This window comes from Chelonoidis abingdonii, chromosome 4, assembly GCF_003597395.2.
Source record: "Chelonoidis abingdonii isolate Lonesome George chromosome 4, CheloAbing_2.0, whole genome shotgun sequence".
In the NCBI taxonomy this organism is placed as follows: Eukaryota; Metazoa; Chordata; order Testudines; family Testudinidae; genus Chelonoidis; species Chelonoidis abingdonii.
Genome location: NC_133772.1, coordinates 105247320 through 105274819, shown reverse-complemented (window position 1 = coordinate 105274819; position 27500 = coordinate 105247320). Strand labels below are relative to the sequence as shown.

Below are 27500 nucleotides of genomic sequence, written 5' to 3'. Positions count from 1 at the left end.
TCTTAAATGTCTATTTGTTTTGTATTTGTTGTAGTAAGGAAGCCAGCAGTTTGTAGAATAACAGTAAAACATAGGCTTGTGCAAATGTGGGAAATCAGAAACAAACTGAGATGTTGGCTGGGTTTTGGGCAACAGAGATACAATATTTTAGATTTCAGCCTGAATCTACTGCTATTGTAGATTCAGCTTAAGTCATGCGCTACTCACACGTTGCATATCTTGTCATGTTTCCAGAACATTAATATTTCTGATTAAATGTGTTGTGCTATATGGGTGGCCAAAGAGTCAATAGAGGGCTCTGCTAGGCAATAATTTAGTAGTGAGCGGGCCATACATTGAGGACAGTCTCTTGACCATTTTTTATGGGACTATCTGATGTTCTACCAAGAGTCCGACAGTTTCCCTCCTTTGGTTTCCATATGGTTAATGCCTCTAACTTCTCCTTTCTCTTATCGTTGCATGTTGTTTTCCCACTCCACCCCCCTTTGAATGGCAAACAGGTATACATAGAGATATCCATGGGTAATGAGCAAGCTGCAATTCTGTATCTCCATAGCAAATCCTTGCCAATTATATTAAAACTAATTATAAACCTCCTCCCCAGTAAAATCACAACCTCATCTGAAAATTATCCACATCCTGGATAGAACATGGGTTACATTTTCTGTGGAGTCCCCAGGGGGTTCTATTTAAAACCAATGGCAAACACTCCCACAAAATAAGTGGCTCTAGTGTAGCAAGCAATTTTTAGTGTGGTTCACCTAAATTCTAAAAGTGAAGTTCACATACCTTTACTAAGACCATCAGTGAAAATGAGATTTTAATACTAAATCATACTTTCATGCTGTATTACTCTTCTACCAGCTATATCATTTTACAGTAACTATTTTATTCATCTGGTATTGTTATAGACTGTAAATCAGGATTTTATAAATGATCAGTTCATATCCTTTGGGAGGGAGGGATTACATGTAAACAATCCCTTTAATGTACGCATTGCCTCTAAGCATTTCACATAGCAATAAATTGGTAAACTGAATATGAGCAATTAAGAAATTAAATGAAACTAATAAAATATGTATTTTTTTCTTGGTGATTATTTTGTTTGGGGATTAGTGAATATGGAAAAAAATCACTCTAATTTTGTATGGAGGTAAATTGTAGAATTTTAATACACAATATCTGTCAGTTTTTCATTATTGTATTTCAATCAAAACTCTATTCTAGAAATACTTCAACATATCTTTCACTATATGCTTTGGATTATTGACTATGAAGCTCAAGTAACCATTTCACATCAATGTACTTCTGTATTACATGGTGACTGATAACAAGGAAAACAGATTTAAAATGTGATACATTTACAAACACTACATATATGCATGTGAAAATGACACAACAGTGTGGCAGCTGTAGCTTGGCTAAACCCTCCATACCTTTCAACCAACTGCTCCCACACCAACAGAAAAAAATCAGTGAGATGGCAGCTTTGTCGTAGGTGAAACAGGAAATTAAGCAACAGGAGGTATCATCCTCAGAGGCAGAGATGCAGAAATACATGGGATTTATGATTCAGAAGAGGTGAATCTATCAGACACAGGCCTTGATCATTTTAACTTGCCTTTAAGAACAAGCTAGAGACTTTGACTTGAAGAGCTAATTAGGAAGTGGTGCAACACTCAGATCACGGATAGTGATCACTAATCATGATGGAATCACATATAGGGTAATACCAGGGGTTCACAGTCACCTACTTTTGTTATAGTGGATCATTCTGGCATTCGCCAAGAGGAATGCGATGTTATGTGTGTACATACAATTAAGGCTTTTTTCCAAGAAAAGTCTGATGGAAGAGTTACAAGATTTTTTTTCTGCGCAGTATTACTTTAAAATAGTCTTTAAAGGAGTTGTAAACAAACCCGTGTCTTTTTGACAGGCTATGGATGCATTAGTGACACCACTGACATACTTGTAAAATTCAAAAATGAAACACAAAATCCTATTAATTTCTCTTTTTGAGGCACTGGATTACTAAAATAGTTATGATATACTTTGCTATTACTGCCAATCTTGAGTTGGATCAGATATATTTCAAAACTGAGGTTGTGGACCTATTACACCGTCATGGCAATGACAACAAAAATCCCTGAGAGAATCACTGCAACCCTGGTTGACAAAAATGTGCGTAGCCATTGAATAACCCAATATCTAGAAGAGACAGTTTAACAGCATTCTTTATTTCAGCCTGGAGTTTAACAAATACAGACACTAAAAGGATATATCAGACAAAGAGGATCCCATATAAATGCACAGGCTGGGATTTGTCGTTAGCCTATTTACCCCTCCTCAGATCTATATGGGCTCTGGGAATAACAAATGCGTTAGAGTGAGGTGCATGCTTACTAGAGCTTGCCCTACAAATTGTTCCATTTACAACTTTTTGCAAGTAACTTAGTACAATCTTTTGGAGTTTGTTGGCTATTGCTATACACTGCTGCGAAAATGGCACTTTCAGCATTCTGCAATTCAGCAAAACTGTTAAGCATATGGTGTGTAACCTATTAGGGTAGCCTGCTTGCTTGGCTATATATCTTTTCTTATGGGTTTGACTACTGGTTTTATTAAAATAGGTAATAATGGGTTTATAGGTTTATATTAGAGTGTGTATTAGCTATAACTCAAGGGACCTATAGGCCATATCCTGTATGTTGAGCTAAGGCTAAGTTAGTATAGATATGTTTGAGACCTTTCACCTAGAGAGTGATGATAAGCTAAAGCACAAGGTCCATATATGGTTGCAACCTGTAACAAAGATAGATAATAGATGCATTGAAGCTAGGTGGTATAGGAGGGCTGCCTAAGTTTATACCCTCTTTGTACTTAAGAGGTACACCACAATTTGGAAAGAACTGAAATGACTCGTTAAGACAGAAATAACAGATGTGAGAATGAGCTAATGTCATTAATATGTATGTATATGCCATCAATGCACACAAACATACCAGCCCATGGAGTAAGTGTACCCCCAACATTTTGTGGGTGAGGAAACTAAGTTTGGACATAGAAGGAAGCCTCAGGTGGCTGAAGCTCTATAAGATCCACTGTGCCAAGGAAACTTCTAAGCTTTTAAACTTCAAGGCTTCTTTGTTCTTAGTTTTTTGTTTATCTTTTGTCTATTAGTCCTCAATTGTAAGTTTTAAGTCAGTTAGTTAAGTAAAACTCTAAATTAACTTCTTTAGTCTTCTATAGCTCTCAGCTCCTCCTAAGCTTTGCACCTCCCATTGAAGAATTGAGGAACCTGGACCTGAACTCTTTTGGCATGCCAGAGGCAAGGCTGGTCCTTTGTCTCTTCCCACCAGGTTATCAAGAAAGGGTGTGAGTATATTAATCAAAAACTTTATAGTACATAATATCACACGTATCTCTAGAACAATATTATTGCCTTTGTAACTCTGATTCTTTTACCATTTGATTACTAATCCATTTTTCTCAATAAAAGTGTTTAAGGCTATATTTGTCTGAGTGTGAGTGTCCTTGTAAACTGTGTAGCCTGATTCTGGGACAAGAACCTTATTACCTTCTGATCAGATTAATTGGCCTGTATTATCTAAAATAATAATATTAACCTCCTAATATCAGACAACACGCGAAACCCCACTGAAGTCAATGAGACTTAAGCACATGCTTACGTGTTTTGCTGAATAGGAATGGTTTGCCGAATAGGACTTCTGCCAATACCTTTTAACTGCTTTACTGTCAGCCGCCACTCCTACTGCTAAGGATGTCAGCTTGCTGGATGTGGGATAGGTCATTTTAAATTATCCACTACTTCAGAGAAGAAAAAAAAGAACTGATTATGCTGGATATTCATGCTTCTTGGACGGCTGAAGGCATAAGGTGTGGGCTTCCAGTGCAGCCATGTGCCATGTGTTATTACTTACATAATCATTAATAAAAACACTGTGGAATGGACAGTGTTGAGTGGCTTACAGTCCAGCCACTCTCAGTACTTCGTATACAAAAATACCTCCATGAAAATGAAGTTGCATTATGTCTGATTCTTTGTACATCTCTTTGTTTGACCAATAGCAGCAAATAACCACGTTCTAAAGTAACTAAGACTGATGATCGGTGCTTTCTAACTTCCATAATTATGATGTACGCAGCAGGAAAGATAGCATTATATTCAGACCCTACCCTGATTAGTTGAAAAACATGTTTTCTAAGTGAGCTGAGTAAGCATGCAAAATATGGCCTTGAGGAATCAATACAATGCCAGGAATCAGAAGGGCCTGAGTTCTAATTCTGGCTATAACGTACTCTCATTTTGAGTCATGATCCTCTCTCTGACTTGGTTTGTTGGTATTAAAAGAAATTAGTATTTGCCAACAGCTACCACACAGTAGAATCTGAGATGATATTGTTTTTCCGTTACCTATACTGAGAATAAGAGATATGTGTGGTAACTGTGTAGTATCTGGGGCGGGGGGGAGGGAATACTGACTAAACAGTAACTACTGAATGTGAATCTTTACCTGCTATATATGTGCATACTGTGTGCCAGATTCTTCTCTCGCTAATGCTGGTTTTACAACTGTGTTGCCCCATTGACCTCAACAGAGCTACCCCAGATTTATATCAATGAAATGAACAAAGAATCAGGACCGGTATCTCTTTTTTAGTGGTGCAACTTTAAATAAAAACATATTTATTACAAAATGCTGGTTTAGTAACTTTTTTTCTGATCCTTTTCATACCTTGTTAAACAGTATTTGTAAATGAAATGCTGCTCCCAAAGGCCCCAGTTCAACAATTATTAGAGTCAATAGGACAATTAGTGCTTAAAGTTAAGCACGCGCTTAGGTATTTTGTGGCACCAAGGCCATAATCTCCATTTATATTCACCCAGTCTATTAACTGAGGGGAATAGGTTTTGTTTTTAAAGACTCTTTACCTGATAAGTCTTAAAATCCTCATTATTACCCTAAATATCTGAGATATAGTTTACAACTTAGAAGTTTGGTGAAAAATGTAAATATATTAACATTTCAGTTGACTTTTCCACATCAGAGTCGTCATATCCTGCTGGCAGAAAGGAAACAGAGTCTAATTTGCCTTCTCATCCATCAAGCAGGCATGCCAATATAGTTTGCTAGGCCCTCTGTAGTGAGCAATACTGTATAATCTCAGTATTGTAGTAACTGTGCAACTCAATGCTACTGTACATCTTCGTTGACTGAACATGTACAGTACAGCATGGATGGGGAAATAGTTCAGTGTAAACTCCTTAAGAGATTAGTTTAAATAATGTTTTAAAGGAGAAATATGGTGATAGATATCTCAGTTCAGTGTCATAGTAAAACCTGTTTCTATTTTATACTATAATGAATATTTTCCATTATCTATCTATATTTACTATATTAAATGCTAAGATTGACAAATTAAATCATTAATATTTTAATGACTGCATATATCACCCATTTCACATAACTTAGTGTGTTTCTATATACCTGACTCCATCTAGCCTTACCACGGAAGTTTACAGACGCAGTATGGAACATGGTATGGCAACTGTAACATTACACTACAGTTTATAGGATAATAGTAATAAAAGAATAATGTGGTATCTTCATTACAGTAGGTTTTCCCTTGGTATTGTATCAAGGCCATCTTCATAACTACTTACATATCACAGAACTAAACTGAATATTTATTAACTGTTTTGACAGAAACTTGGTATTTTTATTGCTCTGTCTCATTCCAGGTATTAGTTAGCTGATGTACCTAAAGGAAAAATACAGAAAAAAAAAAGACTAGTTTAAAAGAAGTAATTGTATAAATTAGTAGAATGAGGAGAAAGAAGTTTCTGCCCAATAGTAATGGGTTAAAATTAAAACTCTTGTAAATTACCCAATAAGACACGCATATATGCAGATATATTCTAATACCATATAATGACATCATCCCCAAAAGCAATAACTTCTCTAGAAGCTGAAACTTACAAGAAGGATGCTATGGCATCAAGCAAACAGAAGTTCTGATGCTGCAATGTTTTTCCCCAGAATTATTTCTTTTCAACAAAGCAAGCAGGAGGAAAGATGTCATAGCAAAGGCAGCACTCACACAGTTTCTAAAATTGGTCTGAGAGTAACAGAATCCCATTCTACTGACTTGCAGCTAACAAGTTCTATGTCTGAATGTCCATGAATTTCCCTGGACTTGTTTCGCAGATCTCCACATACTTTCTAATAAACTTCACTGATGCTCAATTCATTTATGGAACACACCTTACTGCCTTACTAAAGCTTTGGTTTTTCTTATGAACATTTGAAGAAATAATGAAAATACATTTGTAAATAAACAAAAACAGTGAAATCAAGACTTAATTCTCGTGCTTTTTAAATTGTTCTTCAAGTTTATTTAGTGATCATGAAAAATGCTAGGTTAACAGCCCTGCAGATGAGGTCCCTTATTTGCCCACAGGACAGAAGCGGTAGTACAAGCACAGGCTTCTCCACATAATTCCACAGCTCTGACTTAGAAAAGACCATCTTTGACAAAGAAGGTTTCACACCTATTGAGTCCTTAGCCTTTCTGTTCAGATTAGCAATAAGAGCCCAAATAATGTCAATTGTGGTGATGAAGTTTTGCCATGGGGACACCCGTTTTCTACGATTTGGAATGCAACCAATAAGACAGATGGGTTCTGAACCAAACGCTGGTCCCAAATGCTTCTGAATTGGCGTTAAAAACAGGTTCAGAATTGATTTTTGTACCTGGCTCTTACCTCATTTAACCTGTGCCCAACCTCCACCCCTGACCCCAGGTCAGAGCACTCCATGAACTTGATCCAAAAGTAAATTTTCTGGTTTGGGCCCATTGCCAAACTCATTTCAGATAGTTCACTAAACGGTCTGTGAGACTAGCAACTTCTTCACTCCTTTCCACTGGTTTTACATCAGCGTAACGCCACTGACTTCAGTGGAGTCACTTTTGATTGAAACCAATGTAGGAAAGGAGAATCAGGCCCTAAAAGTTACTGTTTGAGAAACATTATGAAAAATATTTAAAATTTTTCCTCACGGACAAGGGCCAACATTTTCAAAAGTAGCATTTGATTTTGGGTGCCCAACTTGAGATATCTAAAGTTGGGCACCTAAAAATGGAGGCATTGAAAATCAGAGCTCGCTTTTGAAAATTTTGGCCTGAATATAAAATGTTTAACACCTCCCTATGAAGTGGTGATGTTTTCTGTAGGAACTGGGTCAAGGATTGAAGATGAAGGCAGTTGACTCAAAGTACTATCTATTCATTAGGGTTAAGAGCTACTACTGTCATCAGGCGCTAGACTGCTTAGGATGCCTGTCTACTATCATATGCTCTTAATTTCTCTTAGCTCAACTCTCACTATAATATTTTTATTTCTATTTCCTCTGGCAGCTGAACCAGAATGTCAAGGGTGGTTCTTTGCTACTACAGATATAACTTAAATGATTGACACTTGGGGTGGGAGGAAACAAAGTTCTATGGATAAGCCTCTCCAAACCCCTATGCCAGCCAGCAAAGGAAATTCTTCGGATGTAATCGTGTGGCCTTTTCCTGGGCAAGGCTCTGCTTGCGTGGGGGTGGGAGATGGGAGTACTTTAAATACCAATGGCAAATTAAGTTAGAATGTTGCTAATTTTAATAGGTGAATAAAAAGCTGTTTTATATTGCATAGGCCTTAACATTTTGGAGCTCCTTCTCAAATAGAGTAAAAGGAAGGCAGCAAACAATTTCGCACCAAAAGGAAATTCAAGCCTAATAATTAAGGAGGAAGGATGAGCCTGCTGGAAGTTCAGGTTTCACAGTCAAACTATTTTTCAAAACATTGGTATACCACAAAACTGACCGATAAAATAAAAGTTTCTCCTGCTTTTATGGGAAGGAGAGAAGATTTCTGATACCCTTTTCCCTTGATCAGAGAGAGGAGTGAAATGAATATCCCAGTTCTGCCCACAGCTCCCACTCACTCTTACCACCTTGGATACACACGGCACTTTACAAGAAACTTAACAATCATGTCCTTATCCTAGGAAACTTACACTGTAAATAGAAATGGAAACATAAAAGCCCACATGAAACAGTGCTCTTCAGGAGAACAGTTTTCAAAGGGATGACAGATCATTTCTATATAAATGTTGCATCGCTAAATTTCTGCTTATGACTTACATTTAGTGCTCTTGGTGTTTTTTACATTAAATTAATTGTCTGCATTAGATGTAGGGATTGCCTAGTCCTCTACTAACCTTCCCTATGTCATCTTTGGGCCAAAAAGGCTGCTCCTTCTCCCAGAGGTGAAAGTAAGCCGGTGCGCTGTACTGGGGTTGATCGACTTCCCCTGGCAGCAATTTAAAGGGCCTGGGGCTCCCAGCAGCGGCTGGAGCTTTGGGCCCTTTAAATTGCCGCCAGAGGCCTGCTGCTGGAGCCCTGGGGAAGCGGTGGTGGGGCTCGGGAGGTGATTTAAAGGGTCCAGGGCACCTGCCGCAGCTACCGCCCCAGGCCCTGTAAATCATCCCCAGAGCCCGGGGGCAGCAGCGGTGGGGTTCTGGCAGTTATTTAAAGGATCTGGGGCTGCGGCAGCCGCTACAGCCCTAGCCCTTAAAATAGCCACCGGAGACTCGCTGCCACCTCCCCAAGGCTCTGGCAGCAGGGCTCCGAGGACGATTTAAAGGGTCTGGGGCTCCACTAGCCGCCACCATCCTGGGCATTCTAAATCATCCCCAGAGCCTGCTGGAGCCCTGGGGTAGCAGCGGCGGGGCTCCAGCAGTGATTTAAAGGACCAGGGGCTCGGCCAGCACTACAGCCCTGGGCCCCTTAACTTGCTACCAGAGCACTGCTGCTGTTACCGCAGGGCTCCAGGGACAATTTAAAGGGCCCAGGGTGGTAGCAGCAGCCAGAGTCCCAGGCCCTTTAAATCACCGATTGAGCCCCCGGCTGCCGCTGCTACCCCAGGGTACCGGCAGCGCGGCTCGGGTGGTAATTTAAAGGGCTCAGGGCTCCCACTGCTGCTACCCTCTGGAGCCCTTTAAATTGTCACCCGAGCCCCGCTGCTGGCGCCCTGGGGTAGCGGCAGTGGGGCTCTGGTGGTGATGTAAAGGGCCAGGGGCTCCTGGCTGCCGCTCCTGCAGCAGAGCCCTGGGCCCTTTAAAGCTCCACCAGAGGCTGGGGCCTCCTATGACGGTGATTTAAAGGGCCTGGGGCTCTGCTGCAGTAGCAGCAGCTGGAGCCCCAGGCCCTTTAAATCACTCCCTGGGCTCCCAGCCGCCTCTGCAGCTGGTAGCTCCGGGGGTGATTTAAAGGGCCCGGGGCTCCCAGCTGCTGCTACCACAGCCCCAGCCCTGGGCCCTTTAAATCCTGATTTAAAGCCCCTGGGTATTTAAAGGCCCTGCCTCTTCCGGTAGAGGCCCCGCTCCCTCGTAAGGACTCCGGAGTACCACTAAGTCCTTTAAATTACTTTCACGCCTGCCTTCTCCCCATATAGTTCTCCAGTCCAAATACAGATCTCTTTTAGAATGGCATCCTACCCCATAGCTGTAGAAGCATGGCTGAGGAACCAATTCACCTGTGCTCTGTTGCTCTAGCCCTTTAAATCACTCTGGAATGGACACATATGTGAGTGCATTGGGTTCAGAGGAAACCCTGCCTAGGCTAACGGGAAGTCTTTAGGGTTGAGTAGCACAACTGTCTTCTCTTGCAGGAGATTTGAGAGGCTCCTCTCTCTTTCTCTCTCTGTGGCACCCATATCTCTTCCCTCCACTAAAATCTTCTCCTTCTCTAAACCCGTCTTGCTCATTCAGTCTCCTGAGATGTTTGTCAGGGACAGATGAGATACACCTGTAGTCTAGTTCACTTCTCTCCAGCTGGCTACTCTGCTACTCTGCTCCAGGGCCGGTGCAAGGAAGTTTCGCGCCCTAGGCAAAACTTCCACCTTGCATCCCCCGCCCAGCTAACCCCGCCCCCCCCACGGCAGCTAACTCAGCCCCTCACCCGGGGAGCCCACCCTGCAGCAGCTACCCTCGCGCAGGATGCAAACTCAGCACCTTGCTCACCGCCGCCCAGCTAACCCCGCCCCCAATCAAGTAGCCTGCGGCATTCCAGTATATACATTTAAATGAATCTGGAAAACAGGAGTAAACGGAGCAGCTAAAACTCAGCCCCCACCACCGCATCCCGGTCATGGCCCTTTTCCAGCATAGCCCTTGAGATCTGCCCATAGGTATCGTAATTCCTACGGCTGGAGCGCAGCTCTGACTGCACAGCTTCCTCCCCGCAAACACTGATGAGGTCCAGCAACTCGCCATTGCTCCATGGCAATTAACCTGCCTGGGGAGACTTCCCCCCTTCCCCCTCCCTCAGCAGCTAATCCTGCCTAGGGAGACTTCCCCCCCCCACCCCCAGCAGCTAACCCTACCTGGGGAGACCTCCCCTCTTCCCCCGGCAGCTAACCCTGCCTGGGGAGACCTCTTGCGGAAGCTAACCCTGCCTGAGTAGCCTGCCCCAGCTCACCGCGGCTCCGCCTCCTCCACTGAGCACGTCGGTGCTGCTCTAATTCTCCTCCCCGCCCAGGCTTGCGGCGCTGATTGGAGGAGACTTAGAGCTGGGCTGTGTGCTCAGCGGAGGAGCCAGAGCGGAGGTGAGCTGGGACAGGGAGCGGTTCCCCTGTGCGCCCCCCCCTAGTTATTGCAGGCAACCCTCTCCGTGCACCCCTCCACCCAGCTCACCTCCATCTCCTCGCCTGAGGGGGTTTTTAGGCGCCCCCAACTGCTAGGCGCCCTAGACGGCCGCCTAGTTTGCCTAAATGGTTGCACCGACCCTGCTCTGCTCACTATCTTAGATCATTCCACACTTCTAAGCCACTCAGAGCAGGAGCTGATGGAGCAACCAAGAGATGTGATTACGCTAAGTGGCAGTCATGTCAAGGTGAGGGAGAAAAAAGGAGGATTAGGCACCATCCAGCAGCCAAGGGAAAGCAGCCACTTGTAGGAAACAGGAGGTAAAGATGCCAGGGAAGATGTTGATGATCAGCCCAAAAGACAGGAACATGAACAGCTGAGTGGAGAGTCAGAGAACAGGATGGGAAGCCTGAGACTCTGGCCAAAGGCCAGAAGTTAGGCAAGCCATGACTAGCTGGACATTATCTACAAAAAAATGCCCTTTTGGCAACTGGTAATTAACTATTACATCATCCAATGACTTCCTGTTGCACAAGAATTGATATACTGTACAGCAAGACTGTTGTAGGGTTTAAGAATCTGTTCATATCCCAAAGGTGGGACAAATACAGAATGTCCATGTCACTGACTGTTGCTACAGTTACTTACCTATGCTCTTCCTGCTACTCAAAGTGCCCATTTATCCTGACATTTAAGAAATGGTCATTGATTATTGCATTATTATGTATTTTTAAAAAAAATCTTCTCAATTGGTATGCATCGTGCTTGGCTCTTAAATATTAACCAGGCTTACATTGTATAATAATGACTAGCAGAATGCTGACATATGCTACAGCATGTCAATGTGTTTTGATCTCTCACTACAGTGTCACTTTTAGTGCAAGAATCACATTTTATATACTACTGCTGTAGTTGGTTAATTAATAGATATCTAAACACATATTAACTGACCCTAGATTTGGGGCCTCAATTTGTCAAGCTGAGCTGACATTGCTTGATTTTCAATCCCGGTATCACACTTACCCCAATTATAAATCATTACCCTAGTGCCAGCAAATCATTGCAGTCCATTTCCAACATTCTAAAGCACCGTTGTCTTGCCATAACTCTTGTCTTGTGCGGCACTCAGAACATTTGGAACTGGAGAGTACTTGTTGGCTTCTGCTGCAATATAAATCTCTTCCTCCTTCGCAAATAGCCCTTTATTTTTAACCAGAAGAGGTTGCAGACAGAAACCAATCTAACAAAAGGTGGAACATATTTCTCCATCTGTTTTGCAGCAGTAAAACAGAATGACCTTGTTTTGATTTCATTTACAGTAAAAATATAGCATTTACAGTATTCGAATAAAGTGACTTTGCCTATTTTATTTATGAATATTGATTTCTGCATGAAGATGATAATTTCTGCTTTCTTCCTTGTAGATGAATAAGCACTAATCTTGGTTCTTAGATGAGTCATGGAAGGCATTACAAGAAACATTGCTGAGGGCATAACAAAGATCAGTGCCAACAAGGATGGGAATCAAGTACTTCTCTCTGAGGGCTAGATCTTACTCCTATTGAAGTCTATGGGAGCTTTGCCATCAGATTCAACTGGAGTTGGATCAGGCTGTTTTACAATAATTCATGGAGCTCTAAATTCAATATAAAATAAGACAAACTATTCTATAATATATTGACTCACAAGTTGTGAGTCCAATTTTTTTGAGAAGAGCAAGGTCTGATCCACATTCAGACACTTCAGCTACAATACTTTGCATTTCTTCTACCTTTAAAACATTTTCATAGTGAAAGTAGAGTCTGAAGTCCTCTGTTTTCTACACAGAACAGGAATAGCTTTTCTATGTTGGTCCAACAATCTGCTTCAACCCAACGTGAAGGGACCACTAATAGGGGAGAGATGGTAGTTCACTCTCCATGGCCCATGAATGCCAACAAAGATGCTAATTAGAACAAGCTGTAGTGGTGTTTTTTGTGTAAGCAGAGTCAGGATGAGCTGTACCCTGATATCTGGTGGTGAATTATGGGAAGTGTGGAAAGAATGTCCGGAATGTGAAATCTCAAATATTTGCATAGGCACAGCCAGGAAGGAGCCAGCAAGGAGCCAGGGAATGGTTATTTTGACATTTCTGGGATCCCATTTCTTCATTTTTGGTGGAGGATAATAAAGTTTGCACCTTGATTATGTGAATGAGAACTACGCAGACTGCTTATATAACAGAAATGTTCATATACATTAAATGACCCTTGCTAACCGGGACTGGGTTCCAAAACCCAGTGAATTGAGACGAGGTTGGGGACAGTATCGTGCCTGGTGGTTGCAGTCTCCTTATGGAGCCAGAAGCACCGTTCCACCCCTCCTCTCTCCACTTGTGGAATGTCAGAGTTGATTTTTTTATTCCCTTAAGAATCTAGATGCAGGTTACTGAGCTTAACTCATTTGGATATAGTGCACTAGCACTGGGGTTCCCTACTTATGTGCTGAAATCACAAAAGACTGAAATTATGAGCTGGAAGCATGAGTACTGTGCTAACTACGTGGGGAGCCTGAAGCTATACTGCGGAACAGAGCAGCTGGCGGAGTGGAGCAGTTTGTAGGGATGGCTGGCGGACCATGGGAACAGCTGGTGAGATGGAGTGGGCTGGAGAGCGGAGGTAGCTGTGGGACAGGTGAGGGCCACAGAGCGAGCGGAGCCGCGCAGTTTGGAGGGAGAACTGGAGCAGCTCACGGGGCAGCTGGTGGAGTGGAGCAGTTTGTGAGTGGGCTGGAGGAGCAGAGTGGAGCGGCTGGTAAGGTGGAGCAGTTATGGAGAAGGCGGAAGCAGAACCAGAGAGCAGGGCAGTTGCCCTGGACCACGTAAGGGTACCCCTTCACCCAGGCTGGGGGGGGGACCTACGATAGACTCTTGAATTCTGGGGTGGCTTGACCAGAGACTTTGGGTTGTTTGACTTTGAGGTGATTGGACTCAAGACCCTAGGGGAAAAGGACATTAGCCAAATTACTTGGGGGTGGGTTTTGTTTATGGTTTATGTGTTATAACTCTGTTTGTGGTGTTTCTCCAATGGGATGCCGCATTGATTCCTTCCTTTATTAAAAAGATTTTGCTACACTCAGACTCCGTGCTTGCGAGAGGGGAAGTATTGCCTCCTACAGGCGCCCAGGAGGGTGTGGTATGTAAGTGTCCCAGGTCACTGGGTGGGGGCTCGAGCCGGTTATGCATTGTGTTACTGAAATGGAACCCCTGGTTACTGAACCCGGTCCTTGTTGCTGCCAAGTCAGAGGGGCAGAAGGGTTACATTTGTAATGTTCACATCTATCCATTAATATTACATAAGCTTCAGACCATCTAATATTTCCACAAAACGGAACTTCAGAACAAGTAAAATAGACCCACAATGATTATAATTTTGACAGCCTTCCAGATTCTGATACAAAAATGCTGTGCATGTGTGTGTGTGTTACTTTTTCTCCTCATAAGAATGTTAGGTTGATTATAGGGAATTGGAGCAAAATTAAGTTAATTCTATTTAAAAAAATAAGAGATAAAAGAGCCTAAAATTTCAGTCCTGAAGTACATAAATCCAACACAGATATAATAAGTCCAAAGTGCATAGCTGCCTTTGACTTTATGGGAATAAAAGATGGTTGTACAGACAGCCTTTCAAATTCAAACTATTTCAAAGGATTTTTTAGAGTAACTGGATTAAATATTTGTTACTGTATTCAAATGTGGCATCCAATTGGCATTCAGAAATAACTCATACATTGCCTGGGATAGCGGGCCTTTTTCTGACATAGAGGATGTTTTGCAGGACATTTGGTTTATTCTCTGTAAATATGTGGTCTGTAAAAGTGCCCCGGGGGAATTATAACTCCTACCCAGACAGCCACAAGAAATGAACCAAAAAGACCTCAGTTCTGTCTTATGCGTTGAACATCAACTCTGGCTGTGGCCCTGCACTGCCTTGAATTGTCTCACTGGATCCACGGTGCATTTATGGGCAATGATACTAATGATATACAAATGTATACGTTTGCATGTATGTATGTTTACTTCTATTGCTGTAAGTAAGTTCTGACAGCATCTTAGCATGGTCACCATTGTAAATAAGAACTTGTTCTGAATGAGTTTTACCAAATAATGTAAAGATTGTGATAGGGAGATTTTGTTTGCATCTTTAAAAAAGCATCTCCATCTGCTTTGCCATCATTAGCATCTGTAAACATGATGCAGCTGGTTGCCTCCTAGCAGAGATGCAAAATTTAGAAATTCACTGAGTGACCTGAGAGCTTATACACTCTCCCAACTCTGGTACTTCTACGTGGTAGCCATATTGTTTTATTATTACAGTGTCAGTAAACTCGATGTGTTGCTTTGATTTTCATCTATTATCTACTGTATTTACTGTGGGTGGAGCATCTCACAGAACCATTAAGAGAACTGATTGACCCAATAAGAGAAAATAAATGAAGCCACAAAGCAACAAAGCATTAATAAATATCTGCAGGAAGTCTTGGGACATTTGAAATTAGCTAGTGCATGCAGAGTAGATGTGAGACACACCACCAGTAGCTATGATGCTTCAGTGATTTCATCTGGTCAACTAGCCCATTTTCTAATTTTTATCTGCAAATGTGAGCAGACTCTTAGAAGGCTACCACGCCCTTTCTCTTAAGCTTGAAAAAATAACAGAAAAGCAAAACTACTACACAAAGGTGAAAACTTATTACATGTTAAATTAGATTAAGAGTCAAGCAAAATCCAACTGTGAATTCATCATTTCAATGAATTTCAATGAATGGTTTAAAATCTGTTTGAAATCTATTTGAAAATGAATATGTAATAGTATAGACATATCTCTTTCAAAGCTAGTATTGTCAGATGTATTCTGTGCATTATAATTCATGAACGGAGTAGATGACTGTTTGAGAAGTATTAAAGTGAGCTGACTTTTCAATACAAGTGTCTTCACAATAAGTTTTTCTATTCTTGGCAATTCAGAAATGTAGACAATTGTGCTAGAAAAATAATGTGTATTGTAATATTCATTGTACAGTAGTAGTATAGTAAGTGGCAATTCTGGACATTACAAGAGACACAAGGATTATTTTCTGTGATTGCACAGAGAATACTTGGATTTCTTGTGAAGCTTTTGCATTGGAAATGAGATTCATCAGTCTGAACAGGGCAGGGTTAGAGCCCTTAGCAACATGCTTATTTTGTAGAAGGTCACTCAATAATAACTTCCTCTGCCCTCCAAGCTTATTAAGACTGACTGGCATATATTAATGAAAACACCTGATTCTCCAACCATAAAACCCAGACAAAGACTTTATTTTAATATTAAGGAAGGAACCCTTAATTAGCAGGGTTTCAAAAATGTCAGCTTCTTCTATTAGCTGTTCTGGTCCATCAAAGCCATAATCCCTACTGTCAAATTTCATCACATGATAGACAGTTTGCTGGCTGTCTTTTTTTTTTTTTTAAACCTGATCATACTGACTGAAGCTTTTTTATTTTGCCATCACATTTAACAACTTTGCATGCATCTCCCTGTTACTCTGCTGATTTTACTCCTTTCAAAGTCCTCATGTGTCAGCTAAAAGGAGAAAAAAATCAGAGGAAACACGAAATATTATATGTCAATACACAGATGTATAATTAAGGACTTTTTTGAAGATTTCTCATTCGTAATATTGATTCTTTTCTAGGGCATACAAATGTGGTTAGGTGAAAACACAAACAAAAAACACAGATTCACAGATGCATTTCCATCTGAGATATGTTAAAGAAAAAAAGGACAAATGTTTGAAACATTTCTAAGACCTTTTAAGATACACATTTTTTTACTACTAACCCACAGAACACATTCATGTTAGAAGGAATTCATTAAAATGGGTACTGTTGCACTACCCTTCAAATGACAGGTAAAGCAATTTTGTCAAAAATAAACAGAATAAATACATGTATTTTAAAAGATTTATGTTTTAATGTCAATAAACTCTCATGTAAATGGAAAAACACTTTCCTACAGTTACAAACAAGCCAAGCAATTCCTGCAGATATATAAGTTGAACACACGCAAGACTTATTTGAATGAACCATATGGTAAAGACCTGACTTTATATAATGAAGGATACAATTAAGAAAAATATAATAAACAAAACATTACAGAATAAGCATCAGGAGCATGAAATAATGACTATCATACAAAGGCACTGTAAACAATGCAGCCAATACCTTCCAACCTACACCATGCTATTCTAAAAGTAGTTTACAGATTTGATGAAGCTGATATCCTCATATTCAACTTTTACTTATTCATCTCATCTCTGCAATCTTTCCTTCTTTTAGCAGCCAGAAATGTATACATTTAAAAGGCAATGATACAGAGATGCAAAATATATACTTTTTTATGCTGCTTTTTTCTGTAAATTAAGATTATTTCCTTCAGATTTTTAAATGTCCTTATATTTCTTCTGTTAATAAGGATCTAGGCACTACTGCAATGTACATGGTGCTTTGTAAAGCATACAGCAGAATAAAAGAAACCTCTGTCCCAGAGAATTGATCATTTAACAGAGACGAAAAAAAAAAAACCCACAGGACAATTTCTCAGATAAGGGAGAGTGTGCAGATATCATTGGGAGAACACACAGAAAGAGTTCAGGGAACACCTGAGTTTTAAGGGAGGATCTGAAGAATGAAAGAGAAGGGTGGCAGACTAGAAGTGCAAGGCTGCTACAAGTGTAGGAAGTAGCATGAAAGAAAGTGCACAGCAAAGAATGAGAGAAAGAAATGAAGGGAACAGTGGAGAGAAAGGACTGAGAGTATTGGAGTAAAGAAACAATGAGAGTAGAGATGTAGGCACTTATAAATTATGCAGAACATTGAATTCGACATAGTAGAAAACTGAAGTCAGTCAAAGGATTGAAAGAATGTAGTGATATGGCTGGATAAGCGATGTGGTCAGAGTGGCAGCAGGGATAACTCTCCGAACAGTGGTATTTTGGAGAGGTAGGGAATGGGGAGAGGTGAGATTCAGGGTGGCCAGACAGCAGGCTGCTACCTGGATTAAGATACTAGATTTTCATCCTCCTCATCTTCCCTTCTATTTCATTTATAAGTCTTTATTCACATAGCAAACACTAGCTTAAATTTCAGTGTCCATATGCATCAGCCCTGACGTGTGTGTGTGTGTAAGGAAACTGCTGGAGGTCCAGAACCCTAGCCCCTACTGCTCCCTTTCCAAACCCTCTCCAGATTATCACATGGTATCACCTCCTTATATATAATACACAAATATGAGAGATAGAATGACAGAAATGAAGAGATAGGCTTTTCATAAAGAACAGAATAACTGTTCACTTTTCCCTTCTATTGACTAAAAATGTTTAAAGGCACAAGCCAAGAAATACTGCAAGCAGTTGGTTTTGTTAGCCTCTATTGTGAAATCAAACAAAGTTGGAATGGAGAAAGCAGGACTGGAACTTAGAAGTAAAAAGTAAGCGGAAATGCATGTGCCTAAGAGATCCAGTGCTCACTGTGAAAAATCAGAGGAGTGCCAACACAACTCCGATTTTACCTGAGGAAAGGAAATATTTTACACTGCTGAAATATAAGAGCTGAGTGTCCATGCCAGTCTCCTCTCTGAGTCACCCAGCTCATTCTGACACCTTCTTTCATTTGTTAGTACAGTCACTGAGGTATATATGAAGAGTTGGCTGTTGGTTGTTTGGTGGTCTCCAATGAGTGCAGGAAACAGTTTGACATTATATATGGCTCTGAAGGGCATTTAAGAAATGAGATTCTTCAGGGGAGGGAGTTTGTCTTTAACAATGGCCTGGCCATTCCAGGCGTATAGTTGGGATTTACAAAGTACAGGATCGTACAACACTCCTGATAATGAAAATCTGGTAGATTTTCATTAATTACATAATAATGGAATGGAAGTCAAGAGTCCTGAGTTCTGTTCCCGTCTCTGACATTGACTTATTGTGTAGCAGTAGGCACATCTCAGATAACTTTGCTGTGCCATACTTTCCCCATATGTTAAATGGATGTATTACTACTTACCTAGCATACATCATTGCTCTGAAGCTTAATTAGTATTTGAAAAGCAATTCATACCTATGAATGAAAGGCACTATAGACACAAACAGAGCAATGTTATAAAACAGAATCAGATAACGGCCATGGCCTTTCAGGTGTGACAGTGTCTCAATTCTAGGTATCCTAAAGTTGTTTCAGTGACACACTTTTAATATGTACTTAGACAAGGCAAAGATGTTGACTTACTGCAGAAATCTGGCCAAACCCTAGTCAAATAAGAGTGTATTACAGTGCATGTGTGGTGCCTCACTGAGAAATCTATACCATATTAGTGTATAAGAGGGGCATCCAGGATACTGTGTAAGAAAAGTATGGTCTCAGGTTACTATAAGGGACTGCTGGGCTTCACTGGGATTAGTTGTTCACAAGGGATAATTGGGGTGTGGAAGGAGGGGGAAAGCAGACCTCTTTATGTACAGAGAAAGAGATGTTAAATGAATAGCACTGGCATTCTCAGTAGCTATCAGGTAAAGCTGGAAGCCTTTACTATGCCTACTTTGAAGCTGTATACTTTTGTGGGTTAGAATGGTCAGTGTTTCTATCTGCTACGGGAAAGAGAATTCAATATCCCTCAGCTGGAAAAGGATGTTATTCATTGACTGAGAAGACTGCCTGCTGGCAAGGTTAACAGTATTATTTTTGTACATAATGTGCATAATTAATGCTTCTGTATTTGGACAATTTTGTGCTGCAAATAAAACTGTGGCCTTTCCTTGCCAAAAACAGTGTAATATAAAATCATTGGGAATTAGATCTTGGGAGAGGACAGAAGAATGAACATGCCAATATTCAAATGAAAAATGTGCTGCTCTAAAGAAATGGTGGTTTGCTGAACCTAAAAGGCATGAAAGTGGGTTCAAAGGCAGCTAAAGTTTGCCAGTTCTCTTCTTTTCCCTTTTTTCTGTTACTGTAGGAAAGCAATAAAAAGAAGCTATTATGGTTTTATTAAATACAAATCTAAATGAGATCTTGATGTAAATATCTGGTTATTGCTGTAGTAATCAAAAAGGTGCCGATAGAATCATATTTTTACATGTGCACAATCTGTAGTTAAGTATATATAACCCAATCCTGTACACTTCCAGAGCTTTATGGAAGTTTAGATTCATAGATTGCATTGAATTTAGAGTATGTAGCCCAGTACATTAAACATATATTTCAACGTCTATACAAATCTTCTACTTTCCTTTTCGAAATGGCTTTGTGTTCTATATATTTCACACCTTTTACATAAAAGATTCTTTACTAAATTGTACAACACCCACATATGCATTTTTATGCAGTGAAGCCATAAGAGCTCACTTATCTAAATATATATTTAGATATACTTATATATTATTTATATATATATATAAATAAATCTGCTAACAGACGTTGTATAAGACAAATGCTGTGCTACCTGTGATTTAATTTTCCCTTCTACCCAGGAGGTTCACAAAATGGATTTGGGAGTATTTGGAAAAAGGGGAAAAAATAAGAGTGCTTTGGAAATGAGTTTGTGCATGAAACAATCTTCATCTGCATTGTTATCAATTAAATTGCCATCAGTGCAGCAGATACCTCTGGCAAAGCTCCAAGTTCTGAAGAGGCTGGATTGACTTACAGTTTTAGAAACAGGGGTCAAATTGACTCTCACCTTTGCAATGCCGATAGTTCTATATAAATCACCTGATATGTAAACATTTATTCATCAACAGTTGGTTAGTCAGTAGCATGTTGTGGTCTGTACATATTTTGTAAAGCAGATGGTTTGGATTATCTGAACTCAAAGTAAAAGTCAACTCTACAAGGCACTGTCTAATGGGACTTTTTATTTTATTTATTTTTTTAACTAATGGTACATTTTAATTGTCAAAGTATATGAAGTTTCTGTCAATTATGCAGGTTTTAAATCCCTAAGATTTGGGGACTATTCTTATATTTCATCTATTCACCTGATGGATGAGCTTCTGAAATAGACTGCACATCAGATGACCACACTGGACATATTGTGGTTTGTCCTACATACGAGAGTACTTTGTTAACATTGCAATATCTCTGCTAGCACAGCAGAGCTAATATAATTTCACTTTCTCTTTGTGTCTGTAATGGTTTTCCATTATCCTGATAAGTGGGCAGCCATTTCGTTTCTTCTTTTTATTGATATAGCTGTGAAGAAGAATTAGATTTCAACATTTACGTAACAGAGATTAATTGATTGATTAGATTAATTAAATATTCCATTAAATTCTCTTTTAAAAATGCACAGAATTGTAGATCCCCCGGGTTTTTTCCTAACCCTTGAAATCACAAACAAGAGAATGCATAACTAAACATTGTATCTTATCTGCTGGAGAATAATTAACCAAGTAGATGCACTGCTATGAAGGAAAATGATTCATAACTCGGTGCTCCTTAAATGTTCTTTGATGTGTTTTCAAATTTTCTGTAAACCCACTAAAAATGAAAACAGTTTATTTCCACTAAAGGAACTGCTACTAGAAATCCCAGGTTTATAGAAAATATTCTTTAGGTAATTGAAAAAAAGGAAAAGGACAAGAAAAGAAAACATGTCATTTGGGTATGTTGTTTCAGATGTGATCTAAAGTGGTCTATCTAGAACTTCCAGCCACATAATGTTTCAGAGATCTGTTGAAAAATAAAAACAGCAAGTGGCCTTTTAGGTAACCCATAATTAAAAGCAATTTTGAGCTGTCTTTTCAGGAAAGCTACCCAGGGGAAGTATTTGCTACCTGTTTGACCTTCACGATTGTGAGTCCTTGGCAGTGTCAGCGACCCTCTGAACTGAATTCAAAACTAATCTCTAACAGAAAAAGAGAAACAGAATTCATGCAAATCATATTAATTCCAACATTTCCCCAGTGAGCTGGGTATAAACTACAGCCTAATTAAATATTTTTTAACGATGTGAGTAATTTTTGCCAAGGGGCGGATTCAGGGGAAAATTTAATATGAGATCACAAAAGCTGTTCCCAGCGTTGATTCTGTAAATTAATGACTATCTGCCTTATGATAAAAACATGCTGCCAAGAATGAAAATGAAGTCGGCAAAGCTTGCTCTATTTGTCCAACACCAAATATACAGAATGCAAAACTTTAAAGGATATGGAAAATTTCCATTGTCTGTATGATGTATTCATGATAAAGATGTATGGCACTGACAGCACAATGCTGCTCTATAAAATACCAGCTTTTATTAGTTATTACTAATATAGTATTAGCTAATGTTATGAACTTCAGTGAGCATGTGTCAAACACCTATATTATGATCTTAACAGATATTTATTTATGTATAGAGATATGTGCTGCCATAGTTTCATGGGCTCTCTCTCTCTCTTAAATGTTGTACACTGCACATTTGCTCAAATTTACAGATAACTAGCCATCCATCTAACTTGGTACTTATATGGCCCTTATCACAGTAGTATCTGAGCACCAATCCTAAGTGCTCATCAGAAAGGAAATCTCATATTAAACCAATATTACTTTCTCTTTCAAACTACAACACATACATAAACAATAGAGCTATGATCAACAAAAGGTTGATATAAACAGACATAAGTTATCTCTGAATTGATCTGGCCAGCTTCTCACTTTTACCATGATCTGGAAATTAAGTGGCATACGGCATGTTATTGCAGGGCTAATTTTTAAAATATAGTGTAAACACACCAGAGCTATGGTTTATACCACCCACGCTCTTATTTCTGTGTTAGGAAACATTTGTTAAAAGGCAGCTTGCCAGATGCTAAAGACATTCAAATGCTGAAAACTCAGTTGAACCAGTAAAAGGATCTTTTCCTTGGTCATTGTGCTTTGTATACAGTCATGATTTGTAATGAGTCAGGTAGTTAACACCCAGAAATTACAAGGCATTGCTAGATGACAGATGACTAGGACTTTGGTAGCCCCTTGATCAAGAGGCCAGCCCATCACAAGGACTTTGCAGCCCTATTTATTTAAATTTCTGCCAGTGCTGGCCACAGAGACTGAATTTACAGCCTTTCAATTAGGAGGTCAGCCTGTGCTAACTAGCACACCAGTGCCTCATTATAATCATAAAATTAGCGAGAAAAGACTGGCATGAATAATATGGAAAAGCCGGTTTCAAAGGTGAAAAGGTCCTGTTTTCTTGTATCATCAGAAAGGGGAACAAAGGCTGCTGTTTAAAAACAAATATTTCAATAGACGGCACTGAAGCTCTTATGAAAAACATTTTAATGCATTTTCTTTAGTTTCAGATAAACAAACTGGTGATTTTCACCAAACTAAGCCTTGATAACAGATGAAAGGACTGTTTACAACTACTACAAAGAACAACTTTTCCAAGATAGACACAGCTTCACATGTTGGCAAATGTATAAAGTGTTCATTTTAATTTACACAGCATTTCACTAAAACTATATTATATTCTTTAATCTGAACCCCCATCATATTATCTCTAGTTGCGAGTGCTATCACTGTATATCATTCACAGTTTTGAATAAAAAATCCCAGAGAAGTATTTACTATTAATTATATTACAAGATATTAGGTAATTAGTTATTTGGAAATTGAGAATGTCACTGAGACGTTAGTATGCTTGTGCTGTAAATACCCTACAAATTATGAGTCACTGCCAAATAGAAATGTAAACTACACAAAGAACAAGAGCTGTTGTAATTGTCCCAATATACTGGAAGAAAGCGCTACATCCAGCATATACAAACACACGGAATATAAAATCTCCCTGAGAGCAGAAGACCTCCATAGCATACACAAGTGAAGAAACAACAACAAAGTGAGATGCACCTGAGGCTTGCATAACTGTTAAAATGTAGTCTATTTAATTAAAAACTAAAACTTGTTTTTAAGGTCGCTGTTTCAGTTTGCAAAACACAGACCATCTTTAAGGGGAAATTAATGCGGTTTGCTAAGAGCTCATTCCAATTTCTAAGGCACTAAGATGAGACAATCATGAGGAAGAGAGGGTAAAATAATCTTCACAGGGAACAGTTAAAGATTACAGTGAAACCTGTACTTATGGCCATCTGCTATCTGTGGTCTCCTGCATTAACTGCAGGCAAAATCTTAGTCTCCAAGGGATTTCGTCTCTCCCAAACTAACTCATCCTGTATTAAGCAGCCACTGATCAAACATATTTCCAGCCACTAGCAGACCTGCCCCACTGCTTCAGCTAACCAGCTGAAGTGATTTAAAGGAAAGGTGCTCCACCTGAATTGAGAAGTTGAGGCCCAATGCTAAAGGTCTTTAACTGAGCAACATTCCAAGGCTCTGGAGGTACCATAACTTTCTCTTCCTTAGTTAAAGTTGCTCTAAAATCAGGACTTGTTCTGTTTCTACCGCCTCTAAGGTATTTATATGGCCCGTTACCCTAGTCACTGAATGCCTCACAATCGTGTTAAATGTATTTATCCTTACAACACCCCTAGCAGGTAGGATTATTATTCCCATTTTGCAGAGAGAGAATCAATGTCTAGAGAGGCTAAAGCCTAGATATTTAAAAGGTATTTAGGCATTGCACTCATTTTCAGAAATGACGTAGGCATTTAGGAGTCTAGATTTCATTGAAAGTCAATGGGCCTTCGGCTCCTGAGGGTATATCTATTCTGCAATTAAACAGAATTGTGGGGCTCAGGCTAATGGGCTAACACACAAACAAACAGCCTATTAGTCCAAGCCTCATGAATTCAAGTCAGCTGACGTGGGCCAGCTATGAGTTCCTAATTGCAGCATAGACATATCCTAAGTGCCTAAGTCACTTTTGAAAATGGGAATTAGCAATCTACCTCTTAGGCCTTGCAACACTGAGTGGTCTAAAGACTAAATAGCTTAAAAATCAGTGTTTAAGCAACTGGCTCAGATAGGAAACCTGTGGCAGAACAGGGACTTCAACCCAGGTCTACCAAGTTCTAAGTAAGTGGCGTAACCACTACACTAATTCCTCTCTAAGCAACCACCAACTGCAGAATGCAAAAGAAGAAAACCTTTGACACTTATTTTCCATCACCTATAGAACAGGTTTTTATGAAGACTCATAGGTGACAGTAGATCACAAGTTAGATGTATGTAGGTAATGTAAAATGGCAAGGGAAAAAGAAAGAAATGTGCTGTCTCTCCATAAGTTTCACATTATGGAACAGTAGCTGAGAGAACCAGCAAGACCAGCCTCAGAATGCTTTTAGTTCTAGTCACCTCAAATCCAGAAACATGCTCATAGATCTAAGGGAATTTGAGAAAAGCGATAAAAATGCTTAAAAGCCTGGGGGCGGGGGCCTGAGTTATTTGGAAAGATTAAAAACTCCCTTTTGCAGCAGCAAATTATGCATCTATGTCACTGCAGATGCAAATCAGGTGGTTGCAAGTGAAAATATCCTGATTTACACCAGCAGTTGCAAAAATGCAGGTACAAAAATGCAGGTACAAATTATGCCTGCAAAAAGGCAAGGGAGGTCATGCTTCTGTCCTTTTGGAATGTTTACTCCAGGACATACAGCTTGACCAAATGACAAATCACAAGTCACACTGAGAATGTGATAATGTCCAAGGAGTAAAGAGATGGAAATGAACAAAGAAAAGTTGAGGCAAGACAACAGGAAACATTCTACCGCAGTGATGTTTATTAATTTTTGAAACAGTCTGCCAAAGAATGTGGTAGAAGCCCCATTTCTAAATAATTTTAAAATTGTCCCAAACAAAGCTTTTGAGAGCAGTTTACCTTCTGCATCTCTATATTTTTGTATTTTTATGTTTAATAATTGTAGCTCTCTGAACTTAACTTTTTCCAGTGTTGCCACCTCTCACAATTTTACTGCAACTCTCTCAATATACCATGTTTTCCTTAAAGCCCTAGACTCTGGAGCTATATGACTACAACAGAATCTCATCTTTTATTTTTTTTAAGAAGCTTCTAGGCCTTGTCGTTGCAGAGAGAAGCCTGAAAATCTGAACAATAAAGATTCAAAAGCAGAAGGCAAAGAAAAATAATTTTTGATTTTTAAGACAATCTCATGGTTTTTTAAAAAATGTATAGGGTTGTCAGTACTACTTTGGTTTCACTTCTGTTTAGTTTTGTTAATAAAGGACTTGATTCAGATGCCCACTGATGTCAATGAGAGTCTTTCCATTGACATCAGTGAGTGCTGGATCAGGACCATAGGCCATACGACAGTCAGTGGGGGTCTCATAGATTAAATGTTGCTTAAATTCTAATAGAATTTGGTTGGCTAACCAAAGGTTCCGAAGCATAGCATATATTGTACGGTTCTTAAAACTAATCAACATTTGTTGATTTTGTGTGTGCAAGGCAGCATATTACTGCAAAGTGTCTGGAGTTTCCTCTTTCTGTTTAGGGAAAGGGATTTTGAAACATCACCAGCAGACTATTTTATTAACCATAATGGATTGCTGCAGTGGCTAGGATGTGTAATAAACCTGTTAAAAGCTTCACTTCTGAGAGGTACATTACTGCACAATTGCTGTAGATTTCATTTATGAATCCAGAGACCAAATACTTTTTTCCATCCCTTGTTTATTTAGAGCGAGTTTGGTTTGTAGATTGGTGAGTAAAATCTACAGGATTTATACTAGCAAAAAACCTCAGAAAGACTCTTCAAACAATTTTTTGGTACATTTTACTAAATGCAGCCATCCATTATGGTTAATAAAAAAGTCCACTGATAATGTTTCAAAATTCCACTTGATATGCATAATGAAAGAGGAAACTTCACATCCTTAATGGTTTTAGTGATTGTTACTTATACCTTTTACCTTAACTAGGGTATACATCTGTTCTGTTATTCCTCACACTGATATAATTATATGCATGTTTGTATTTGCATTATACTATTGCAATTTACAGCATACCACTTCTAATACATCAGACTCTGAATATTCTTTCTGATAGGCTCACTGACTATAGTCTTTTAGCAGAGCTAACATATATAAAAATATGAACACTGTTTTAGAGTAAATATTGCTGTGCCATTAATATATGGTTTGAAGGTAACTTTTCAGTGGTAAACATTTGTGGGGCACCTCTTCTCCCCTCACATTAGTACCATCTTCACTTAATATCTTGTAAAGGGTTACAGATTGAGATTTAAGTAACTCTGCTATAAGAATACTCCAGAAGTACATATTCAATCAAATCAATGCTCTCAGTACTGGCTGAACATCCTCTTAACATTGCAAGAGAACTGAATATAAATTAAATTAATAGAATTACCGTATTAAAGGGGACCTTTGGTTAGAATGGGGGCCACTGGTTGACTGACACCACAACTTGCGGAAAAAGTACAGAATTAAAGTGGAGCTACCAAAATACTAGTCTATACCTCTAGGAAAGCTTGACCAATGATGCTACCACATGGTAGCAGCAATGTGTTGGAAGAGAGGAATATAAATTTTCACACTTACATTAATTACATTACTTTTTCCTTTCAATTTTGTACACTTGCTAATTAAAGCCAAAATAAATATATAATATTTTCTAAATGCAACTTCAGCATAAATGTTTTTTTCATTAATCATGTGAAGTTTGATTGCACCTTTAATTCCAAGTATAGTGAGCTTCTTTAAAGTCTTCATTTGCCAAGAGTGACAATATCATGGTATCTTAGAAACCATATGTTCTCCTATTCTAAGACATAGTAAACTGTTGTATCTCC

At 39.4% G+C, this 27500-nt stretch overlaps 1 protein-coding gene across 4 annotated transcripts in view; it reads right to left on the bottom strand.

The window, feature by feature from the left end:
• The window catches only part of NPAS3 (neuronal PAS domain protein 3), an 842887-nt gene that overhangs the window by 156800 nt on the left and 658587 nt on the right, over positions 1–27500 (bottom strand). The window lies entirely within an intron of this gene.